Consider the following 12,500-nt stretch of genomic DNA (forward strand, 5'->3'; position numbering starts at 1 on the left):
GACAAAAACAGATACACACACAGGGACAGTGAGACAGAGACACAGAGAGAGAGAGAGAGAGAGAGAGAGAGAGAGAGAGGAACAGACATACTCAGACAGGGACAGTGAAACAGACAGAGAGAGAGAGAGAGACAGAGACACAAACAGACAGATACACAGACAGGGACAGTGAGACAGAGAGACAGATACACAGACAGGGACAGTGAGACAGACAGACAGATACACAGACAGGGACAGTGAAACAGAGACAGAGACAGACAGTGAGACACAGAGAGAGGGGGGAGAGGGAGAGACAGAGACACAGAGACAGATACATAGACAGACAGGGACAGTGAGACAGAGAGAGAGAAAGCCGGAGAGACAGACAGTGTGATAGAGACCGACAGAGAGGGAGACAGCGACACAGAGTGAGAGACAGACAGACAGACAGACAGAGAGTGTGAGAATGAGAGACCGACAGAAAGAGAGAGAGAGAGATAGACAGACAGACAGATACATAGACAGACAGGGACAGTGAGACAGAGAGAGAGAGAGAGAAAGGGAGAGAGAGAGAGTGTGAGAATGTGAGACCGACAGAGAGAGTGAGAGAGAGAGAGAGAGAGAGAGAGAGAGGCAGTAACAGAGATAGAGACACACACACGGAGTGAGAGACAGAGACACAGAATGAGACAGAGACAGATACAGACAGACAGACAGACAGAGAAAGAGACAGAGACAGACAGAGCCAGCCAGTTTCGATTCGAACGCACTTTTTATACGTGCACCGTTGCACACACACACACCCAACCCACCCACCCACCAAGTCACCACACGCATAATAAAGCGAGACACACCACCAGCCGCGAAATGTCTGCCGGCGTCCACACACAACTGAAAAGGCTCGAACGACATTGACCTTTCTCCGTCCTTCACCAAGGAGACGGCAGGGTCAAATCAAAGAACGAGCTGCAATGTCGCGCGCGCGCGCGAGGCTTCTTTCGGTTTTAGTGGTGTAGCAGGACAAAAAACCAGAAAAACCATCTTCCCCTCCCGCTCCTTTACGGCAAGGACGTTCAAACAGCGATGCTAAGAGGTGACTTTTTCCTTGAGTCTCCAGTATATGACGACTTGGTGAGCTGTAGATTAATAATAGTTAAGTGCTGGAAGCAGAAGTCAGTGGAAGCGCCCAAGTGGCCATCGCTGCCGGAGTCTTCCTAATTTAGAATCACGTAGCCCCCAACGTCCGCCGGCTGCAACGAGGTTTGCGGGGTTTGGTTGTTATTGCGTCAAGTCGCCACCACCCTCTCTCTCTGTCTCTCTCTCTCTCTTCTCTCTCACTCACCGACACAGCTCCACGCCACCGACAGCAGACAAGACTTTGAAAAACAGGAAGTTTGTGGATTTGGTTTTCAAAACTACCGGCGTCATTAGTCATCTCCACAGTGAACCAACAGCTGTTTCAAATTGCATCAATCCGAGAGCTGATGAAACTGAAGGAAATTCTGGCGTCAGTCAAGATGAATTATTTAGTTTGATGATCTTCGTTTTTGTACTTAACCTGTGCGTGCGTGTGTGTCTGTGTGTCAGTGTGTCAGCGGTGAAGCGAATAACATTCCTTCGACAAAAGACCCGTTGAATTTTCCGTCGGTGCAAGGTGGGTGGTGGGTGAGCTTTTCGCTGGAAGTTTGTGTGTGTGTGTGTTGTGTTGTGTGTGCGTGTGTGTGTTTGTGTGTCTGTCTGTCTGACCGTCTCTCCCCATTTCTCTCTCTCTCTCTCTCTCTCTCTCTCTCTCTCTCTCTCTCTCCTCTCTCTCTCTCTCTCTCCCTCTCCCTCTCCTCTCTCTCTCTCTCTCTCACCCCTGGCAGTGTATGCCGCTTGTGTATGTGTGTGTGTGTGCCTGTCTGTCTGTCTGTCTGTCTGTCTGTCCCCATTTCTTTCCACTCCCCTTTCTCTCTCTCTCCCTCTCTCTCTCTCCTCTCTCTCTCTCCCTCTCTCTCTCTCCTCTCTCTTTCTCTCTCTCTCTCTCCTCTCTCTCTCTCTGTCTCTCCTCTCTTTCTCTCTCTCCTCTCTCTCTCTCTCTCTCTCTCTCTCTCACACACACCCCTGGCGGTGTATGCCGCTTGTGTGTGTGTGTGTGTGTGTGTGTGTGTGTGTGTGTGTGTGTGTGTATCTGTCTGTCTGTCTGTCTGTCTGTCCCCATTTCCTTCCACTCCCCCCTCTCTCTCTCTCCCTCTCTCTCTCTCTCACTCACCCCTGGCGGTGTATGCCGCTTGTGTGTGTGTGTCTGTGTATGTGTGAGTGTGTGTGTGTGTGTGTCTGTGTGTGTGTGTGTCTGTGTGTGTGAGTGTGTGTGTGCCTGTGTGTGTGTGTGTCTGTGTGTGTCTGTGTTGTGTGTGTGTATCTGTCTGTCTGTCTGTCTGTCTGTCTGTCTGTCCCCATTTCCTTCCACTCCCCTTTCTCTCTCTGTCACACACTTTCAGTCAGTCCCGGTTTCTTCGTTCATTTGCTTTGTGTTGGACTTCCGGCTCTTTCATGTGTGTGTGTGTGTGTCTGTGTGTGTGCGTGTGTGTGTGTGCGTGTGTATGTGTGAGTGTGTGTGTGTGTGTGTGTGTGTGTGTGTAATTCAGAATTTGCATGGGCTTCTCTCTCGCTCCCCTCTCTCTCTCCCCCCCCCTCTCTCCCTCTCTCTCCCCTATCACTCTTTCTGTCTCTATCTCTGTGTCTCCCTCTCTTTCTCTCTCTGTCTCTCCCCCTCTCCCCCCCCCCCTGTCTCTCCCTCTCTCTCTCCCCTATCACTCTCTTTCTGTCTCTATCTCTGTGTCTCCCTCTCTTTTTCTCTCTCTCTCTCTCCCCTCTCCCCCCTCTCTCTCCCTCTCTCTCACTCCCTCTCTCTCTTATTTACCTGTCTGTCGTTCTCTGTCTGTCTGTCTCTGTCTCTCTCTCTCTCTCTGTCACTCGGCTATCTATTTTACTCTTCTCTCTCTGTATGTCTGTTTCATGTAATTGTCTGCGAAACGACGCATTTGGCTGAAACTGAAACTTTTAACTTGGACCTGGTTCAAAATGCTAGACAAGGGAGCCACGAAGGGCGCCCTGGAATGTTTATATATATAAAACGTCAGTGTAGTGTCTGTCTGTCGGTCTGTTTATCTGAATGACATGTTCGTCTGTCTGACTGTCTGTTTGACTGTGTCTGTCTGTTAGTCTCACTGACTTGTCTGTTTCTCTGTCTCTGTCTCTTCAAGTTGTTTGTCTCTCTCTCTGTCTCTCTCTCTCTGTGTCTGTCTCTGTCTCAGAGTGTCTCTATCTCTGTCTGTCTGTCTGTCTGTCTATGTGTCTGTCTGTCTCTGTCTCTCTCTCTCGCTCTCAGAGTGTCTCTATCTCTGTCTGTCTGTCTGTGTGTCTCTCTGTCCGAATGTCTCTCTCTTTCTCTCATGTGTGTCTCATCACTCTTTGCACACACACACACACACACACACACTCTCTCTCTCTCTCTCTCTCTCTCTCTCTCTCTGTCCGTCTCTCCCTACCCCGGCCACCCCCCCCTCCCCTCTCCGCTGCCTTCCTCCCCACTCTATCGACAGCACTGAACAAGAAAGCTGATCCCTGGAAAACCAATGTAGATAAACCCACAATGACAGTAAAACAAATACACATGCAGAAAAGAAGAAGAAGAAGAAGTTGTAGTAAAAGAAGAAGAAGAAGGCGCTGCACTCTGGCCGAAGCGCTCTCCCTGGGGGAGAGCATTCCGATTTTCACACAGTGAAGTTCCTATCTGTTGTGATAGCAACGCAACGCAACGCAACGCGCAACGTGCAACGCAGCGCAACACTGGAAAGCTTTCTCAGAGCAGATTTGCCCCAGTGAATATTATAGTACTGTTGCGACTGCTGTTAGTATTTTGCGGAAGTGGCGGAGGACATAAAATAAAATTGATTTATACACGATTGATTTCAAGACGAAACTGAACCAAACTCCTTGTTGAACCAGTTTTTGTTTTGTTTTTTGTTTTTTTTTTACTCAGTGGCCATGTGGGGGTGGTTGGTGGTGGTGGTGGGGGGGGGGAGGGGGGAGGGGTGAGCTAGTGTGGTCTAAAAATAACTGACCAATCAATGAGCGTAGAGTGTTGTGCATTTCCGACTCGGAGAAAGAGAGAGAGATCGAAAAAGGAAAGAACGAGAGAGAGAGAGAGAGAGGAAGGAAAGGAGAAAGTAAGAACGAAAAAGGAAGGAAAGATGTAAGGAGAGGGAGAAAGGGAGGGAGAGAGAGAGAGAGAGAGATGCCGATAAAAACGAAAGCAGCATTAGCAACAGCAATAGGATGAAAACTTACGATTTGTGTAATGATTCTGATGATGATGATATTAACAATACAACAACAACCGCTACCAAAGCTGCTACTACTACTACTACTACTACTACTACTAACAATGATGATGATGAGAAAGATAAGAATAAGAAAGAGAATCAGTGATAAGAATAGTAAGAATAATACATTTAAAATTAAAAAACAAAACAAATTTAAAACAACAGCACTACAATATTCTGTGTTTTGGTTCTAGCATGTATGTGCCTTTTCTCGTACAGTGATTATGTACTTACTTATTTAATACTTACTTACTTACTTACTTGTATGGTATTTCGTCGTGTCCGACAATGACCATCACAACAGCAGAGGAGGTAACTGCTGTCCCGACTATCTGGGCTAGAATTTGATAATAGTGGAGAGTGTCTTCAGTTGCCCCAACTTACACACCCCCACTCTCTCGACCAAGAGGGTTTTAGGACAGTCGGCGTTGGGGATGGTTCCCAAAGACCAACTAGCTAGCCCCCCCCCCCCCCCCCCCCTCAGTCTTGCCTCCTAGTTAGAGAGTCATAGTCCTTACTTACTCACTCACGTATTTACTTACTTTCTTTCTTACTTATTAAATCCTCTTCACTCCGACTGGAGCTTATATAGCGTTAACAAAATTAATATTCTTCAGTCACTTCAGTTTTGAGCGAGGCAGCTGTTTTCATTCCAGATATTGTCTCGCTGTTTTCATTATTTCCTCTTCCTCAGGTTCTTCTCCGCCATAAACCTAGTGGGCTCTGCCTCGCTTTCGTATTCCCTGGTGGCGCCCAGGGCACCGTAAGGATGTCTGGTTTTAAGTCCTCCTCTGACGGGCGCAATAGCCGAGTGGTTAAAGCGTTGGACTTTCAATCTGTAGGGGCCCGGGTTCGAATCTCGGAAACGGCGCCTGGTGGGTATAAGGGTGGAGATTTTTTACTGATCTCCCAGGTCAACATATATATACATGTGCAGACCTGCTTAGTGCCTGAACCCCCTTCGTGTGTATACAGCACGCAGAAGATCAAATACGCGCGTTGAAGATCCTGTAATCCTTGTCAGCGTTCGGTGGGTTATGGAAACAAGAACATACCCAGCATGCACACCCCGAGAACGGAGCATGGCTTTCTCCTACATGGTGGGGGTAAAAACGGTCATACACGTAAAATCCCACTCGTGTACATACATACGAGTGAACGTGGGAGTTGCAGCCCACGAACGAAGAAGAAGTCATTCTCGTAACATGGCCCAGCCGAATCCAGCGTCTCTGTTTCGCCTGATCCACGATGTTGTTGATGGCTTTATGATAATGATCTAATAATATATATATATATATATATATATATATATTATATAGCGCTATAATACAAGCATCAGCAAGCTCTGAGCGCTTAACGTCTGTTCGCTTCTCCTCCAGTGATATCCAGTGAAGTCTTGAGAATTCGACGGACTCGAGACACTGTCCTTCACTGTGAAAGCCTCTAATGATAAGCCCGCTTAGTGGAGTGATGGCCTAGAGGTAACGCGTCCGCCTAGGAAGCGAGAGAGAATCTGAGCGCGCTGGTTCGAATCACGGCTCAGCCGCCGATATTTTCTCCCCCTTCCACTAGACCTTGAGTGGTGGTCTGGACGCTAGTCAGTCGGATGAGATGATAAACCGAGGTCCCGTGTGCAGCATGCACTTAGCGCACGTAAAAGAACCCACGACAGCAAAAGGGTTGTTCCTGGCAAAATTCTGTAGAAAAATCCACTTCAATAGGAAAAACAAATAAAACTGCATGCAGGAAAAAAATTTTAAAAAAGGGTGGCGCTGTAGTTTAGCGACGCGCTCTCCCTGGGGAGAGTAGCCCGAATTTCACACAGAGAAATCTGTTGTGATAAAAAAAGAAATACAAATATAAATTTTCTCTTGTTTCTTCACCAGGTGACAGTTGCATTGCTTGGTTCTAACTTTTTGACAGGTCACACGTGACTAAATGCCTACGTTGACCATTGGTCAGTTCCATACTACACACAGTTTAGTAGCGGGGTTACGACCATACTAGGCTCTTCCGTCCAGAGCAATGCAGCTGGCTCCAGGGCGTGGTTGGTGTGTGAAGAAAATAGGAGATAGAGGTACACATCATGTGGTCTTATCAACTGACTCGAGTCGGCTGACCTGGGGGGAGGGGGGCCTGGTGCCAGTTGCATTAATTGCTTGGTTCTAACTTTTTGACAGTTACACGTGACTAAATGCCTACGTTGACCATTGGTCAGTTCCATACTACACACAGTTTAGTAGCGGGGTTAAGACCATACTGGGCTCTTCCGTTCAGAGCTTCTGCTTCTTCTTCTGCGTGTACGTGGACTGCAACTCCCACGTTCACTCGTATGCACATGAGTGGGCTTTTACGTGTATGACCGTTTTTTACCCCGCCGTATAGGCAGCCATACTCCGCTTTCGGGGGTGTGCATGCTGGGAATGTTCTTGTTTCCATAACCCACCGAACGCTGACATGGATTACAGGATCTTTAACGTGCGTATTTGATCTTATGCTTCCATATACACACGAAGGGGGTTCAGGCACTAGCAGGTCTGCACATATGTTGACCTGGGAGATCGTAAAAATCTCCACCCTTTACCCACCAGGCGCCGTCACCGTGATTCGAACCCGGGACCCTCAGATTGAAAGAGCAATGCAGCTAGCTCCTGGCAGGTGTCTGATCGGAGCAAGTTGTGGTAGAATGGTTAAGACGCTTACCTGCCATTATCCCCGAGAGTCCGTGAGGGTGTGGGTTCGATTCCCGCTCTCAGCACTTTTCTCCCAAGTTTAACCGGAAAATCGAAGTGCCAATTATTATTACGCTATTACTATATTTGTTTTCTTTTTTCTTTTTATCACAACAGATTTCTCTGTGTGAAATTCGGGCTGCTGTCCCCAGGGAGAGCGTGTCGCTACACTACAGCGCCACCTTTTTTTTTTTTCCTGCGTGCAGTTTTATTTGTTTTTCCTATCGAAGTGGATTTTTCTACAGAATTTTGCCAGGAACAACCCTTTTGTTCTTTTACGTGCGCTAAGTGCATGCTGCACACGGGACCTCGGTTTATCGTCTCATCCGAATGACTAGCGTCCAGACCACCACTCAAGGTCTAGTGGAGGGGGAGAAAATATCGGCGGCTAAGCCGTGATTCGAACCAGCGCGCTCAGATTCTCTCGTTTCCTAGGCGCACGCGTTACCTCTAGGCCATCACTCCACATTACATCATAACTTCATAATTTTCGTTGTGGCAATTATTACGACATAACAATAGTTATCAAAGTGCTAATTACTACGTCATAACCCTACAGTTATAGTAGTGTTCGTAGAGTCAGTTATTACGCCGTAACTATATACTTTTTGTAGCACCAATCATTACGTCATAACTATATACTTATCATAGCACCAATCATTACGTCATAACTATATACTTATCATAGTACCAGTCATTGCATCATAAATATATACTTATTGTAGTACCAATCATTACATCATAACTGTATGATTATCGTAGTGTCAGTTATCACGCCATAACTCTATAATTATCGAAGTGTCAATTATCACGCCATAACTTTATAATTATCGAAGTGTCCATTATCACGCCATAACTCTATAATTATCGAAGTGTCCATTATCACGCCATAACTCAATAATTATCGAAGTGTCAATTATCATGCCATAACTCTATAATTATCGAAGTGTCAATTATCACGCCATAACTCAATAATTATCGAAGTGTCAATTATCACGCCATAACTCTATAATTATCGAAGTGTCCATTATCACGTCATAACTCTATAATTATCGAAGTGTCAATTATCACACCATAACTCAATAATTATCGAAGTGTCAATGATCACGCCATTACTCTATAATTATGGAAGTGTCATTTATCACGCCATAACTTTATAGAAGTGTCAGTTATCACGCCATAACTATAATTATCGAAATGTCAATTCTTACACCATCACTCTATAATTATCGAAGTGCCAATTATCACGCCATACTCAATAGTTATTGAAGTGTCAGTTATCACGCCATAACTCTATAATTATCGAAGTGTCAATTATCACGCCATAACTTACGTAGTACTATCAATGGTCTCTCCAGTCAATGGGGGACTCATTTACAGCTTAGTCTTTTGTGAAGGATTATGACTCTCAAACTAGGAGGCAAAATTACACTGGCTCTTAGTGCTGCAGCCTTGTGGGCTAGTTGTGCCTTTGGGAACCATCCCCAACGCCGACTGTCCTAAAACCCTCTTGGCCGAGAGAGTGGGGGTGTGTAAGTTGGGGCAAGACACTCTCCACTGTAATCAAATTCTAGCCCAGATAATCGGAACAGCAGTTGCCTCCTCTGCTGTTGTTCTGATGGTCATAGTCGGACACGACTGACTGTGATAGTGTGTGTGTGTGTGTGTGTGTGTGTGTGTGTGTGTTTTGTTTTTGTTTTTTTGCTGACGGGCATTTTATTTTAAGTGAGCCTAAAGAAAATTTTCTGTTTTTGGTTGAAGCAGATAATAAAGTATTTTGAATTGAATTGAATTGAATTGAATATAAAACTCGTAGTTCTACTGGCACGTGGAGTGGGGGTGGGGAGAAGAACTTAGGGAGGCAGTGGGGGGGGGGACGGGGTGGGGAGGGGAGGGGGCGAGGGTTGACACAGGCGGGCTGGGGGAGGGGAGGGGAGGGGGGGGGGAACATGATTAGCCTATATCGTGAGGGAAAAAAAAAAAACAGAAGAAATTTGCTGACAGTAGTGAAGTGAATGTAGTATTGATCAGCTGAGTTCCTCGCCTCCGGGCGTGCGTGCAGATAATTCTGGTTCAATAAACTGCAGGCCTCGTTGATATGACTGATTCAGCCTCAGAAGACACAGCAGTGTTCACCCGCGTAACATGTGTGGTTCCGCTTGTTGCTCATATAATGCTTGCATCATTGGCATGCACACACGCACACGCACGCACGCACGCACGCGTGCGTGCACAGACATAGATACAGACCCACAAACACACACTTACACAAACACACACACACACATACATACATACATACATACATATACCACACACACACACACACACACACACACACACACACACACACACACACACACACACACACACGCACGCACGCACGCGTAAATACAGACAGGCAGGCAAACACACGCGCACACACACACACACACACACACACACCACATACATGCATATACCCCCCTCACCCCCCCACACACACATCACACACACAAACACTACCACACACACATCACACACACACACAGACACACACACATCACACACACACACATCGCACACACACATCACACACACAAACACTACCACACACACACATCACACACACACACACACACACACACACCACACACACTCACACATACATGCATATAACCTTCCCCCCCCCCCCACACACACACACACATCACACACACACAAACACTACCACTACCACACACACACACACACACACACACACACACACATAAACACTACCACACACGCACACACACACACACACACACAACACACACACACACACACACACACACACACACACACACACACACACGAGGCCTATTCAGTTTTATTAATGTTGCGCAGCAAGAATCACACAAAGCCACGCACGCAGGCTTTTTTTTTTTTTTTTTTCTAAAAAAGAAAAACAAAAAACTCGGACAGGTTTACATGCCGTGCCAGGCTTGTTATGCTGAAGCTGACGTGTGTGTCCTGAAATACAGTGTGCGTGTGTGTGTGATAGTGTGTGTGTGTGTGTGTGTGTGTGGTAGTGTGTGTGTGTGTGTGTGTGTGTGTGTGTGTGTGTGTGTGTGTCCTGTACTGCAGAATGTGTGTGTGTGTGTGTGTGTGTGTGTGTGTTGTGTCCTTTACTACAGAATGTGTGTGTGGGGGGGTGGGGGGGGGGGGGGGAGTTGTAGTGTTTGTGTGCGTGTGTGTACGTGTGTGCGTAGTTTAGTGTGAATGTTTGTATGCGTGTTTTTATGCATATAGGTGTGTGTGTGCGTGTGTACTGTAGTGTAGTGTGAGTGTTTGTAGACATATATATATCTGCATGTAAGTGTGTGTGTGTGTAAGTATGTGCGAATGCGCGCGCGCGCGCGTGTGTGTGTGTGTGTCAGTGACGTCCTCGTGTGTACTACGTGGCCATCAGCATGCCCGGTAGATGATAAAAGACCGGAGCGTCCTTGTTGTCGGCTGCCCTCGAGGGCCCGCCTCGAGGCTGAGGCTCTGACAGGAACTGATGATGATGATGGTCATTGGTGCATGGGTGTGGTGGTGCTGGTGGTGGTGGCGGCGGAAAGCAAGCACGCGCACGCATCCCAGCGCGAGAGAGAGAGAGCGCGCCCGCGCGCAAGGGCGGAAGTGCTGTGTGTACGTGATATCCGGGAAGGGAAGTAAGCCATGACGCAGTGGGAGTGTGCAATTGACACGAATGACAGTGGTGGAGTAATGGTGGTGGTGGTGGTGGTAACGATAGTAGCAGCACAGCAGCAGTCGTAGTAGTAATAGTAGTAGTAGTAGCAGTAGTATAATGATGATAATAGAAATAGTAATGATAGTAATGACAACAACAATCATGTAGATTAATTTTGTATAGCAGCGATTACTCAGCGGCTGTAAGTGCGTTTAAATGAACAATATGCTTATTATAGATAATACACAGGAATATACGTTTAAATAAACAATACGCCTATTATAAATAAAACACAGGAATATACTGCTGCTGCTGCTGCTGCTGCTACTACTACTACTACTACTACTGCTACTGCTGCTGCTACTACTACTACTACTACTGATACTAAAGAAGTATATACAAACTCGCCATTTTAAAAACAGTGTGACATCACTCAAGCCACACAAGCACACACACACACACACTGTCTCTCTCTCCGCTCTCTCTCTGTGTATCAGTGTGTGTGTGCGCGCGCGCGTGTGTATGCGTGTGCTCATCTATATGCGTGTGTCGCTGTGTCTGTGTATCTGTGTGCGTCTGTAACAACCGAACCTCAGTGTTATTAGTTCCGTAAACTAAGCATACTGTATATCTTACGAGATAAATGTGCGCAGTTGTTTCGTGTTTTTCGCTCGTATGCGGAAGGATACTGTTGAGCGCGTCAGTGTCTTTATGTAAGCTGGACATACGTATGAATTCGGCCTACCAACGTGCAGTAACAATGATATCCTAGATCCTGTGGATTTGAGGAAGTGTGTGTGTGTCTGTGTGTGTGTGTGTGTGCGCGCGCACACAAAGGAACGGGGATACGTTGTAGTTCTAACTCAGTGAGAATGGTTAGTGTTGTCTTGTAGGGTTTCGGTTTTTTTGCAAATCGTGTGAGAAGGCTATTTGTGGTTGAGTACAATGTGTGTGTGTGTTGTGTGTATGTGTGCGTGTGTTGTGTGTGTGTATGTGTGTGTGTGTTGTGTGGTGTGTGTGTGTTGTGTTGTGTGTGTGTGTGTGACGGTTCTGTGTTGTGTGTGTAAGAGGGGGGAAGGGTGTGTGTGTGTGTGTGTGTGTGTGTGTTTAAAATCACGCTATGTGGATAGACGTTAATCAAGAATACACACACAAGCGCGCGCGCGCGAACACACACACACACACACACACACTCTCTCTCTCTCTCTCTAACACACACACACACACACACACACACACACACACACACACACACACACACCCCTTCATACATTCATACACACCCACACACTCTCTCACTCTCACCTTCATACATTCATACACCCGCCCCGCCCCCCCCCCCCTCACACACACACACAAACACACACACACACACACACACACACACACACACACACACACACACAACACACGTGTATACACACATATACACCCCTCTCTCTCCCTCTCTCTCTCTCTCTCTCCCTCTCTCCCTCTCTCTCTCTCCCTAAAGCACACACTAAGTGCGCGCACGCACCACCTGTGCTGGATAATGTTGTCTTCTTTTCGAAGAAATTACTCTGTGTGAGAGGCTGGAGGGGGGTGGGGGTGAGGGTATGGGGGTGTGGGTGGGTGGGGGGGTGTGGTGGGGTTGCGCGCGTGTGCAAGCGTGCATCTGTACGCGCTTGTATAAACACGGAAAGATAACATTACCTCTTTTGGTGTCGCGGACGAACGAACAGGAAG

The 12,500-nt window shown here is 46.9% G+C and overlaps 1 protein-coding gene across 4 annotated transcripts in view; it reads left to right on the plus strand.

Moving 5' to 3' along the window:
* The first annotated feature begins 947 nt into the window (after positions 1–947).
* The window catches only part of LOC143276533 (sialin-like), a 60,588-nt gene continuing 49,035 nt past the window's right edge, over positions 948–12,500 (plus strand). For 2 of the 4 annotated variants that reach the window (XM_076581078.1, XM_076581081.1), the window contains exon 1: positions 948–1,633. The gene's annotated coding sequence lies outside the window, so the exon portion shown is untranslated. The remainder of the gene's footprint in view (positions 1,634–12,500) is intronic. The other 2 variants (XM_076581079.1, XM_076581080.1) reach the window with 2 other exon arrangements.

The sequence above is a fragment of the Babylonia areolata genome, chromosome 32 (genome assembly GCF_041734735.1).
Source record: "Babylonia areolata isolate BAREFJ2019XMU chromosome 32, ASM4173473v1, whole genome shotgun sequence".
In the NCBI taxonomy this organism is placed as follows: Eukaryota; Metazoa; Mollusca; class Gastropoda; order Neogastropoda; family Buccinidae; genus Babylonia; species Babylonia areolata.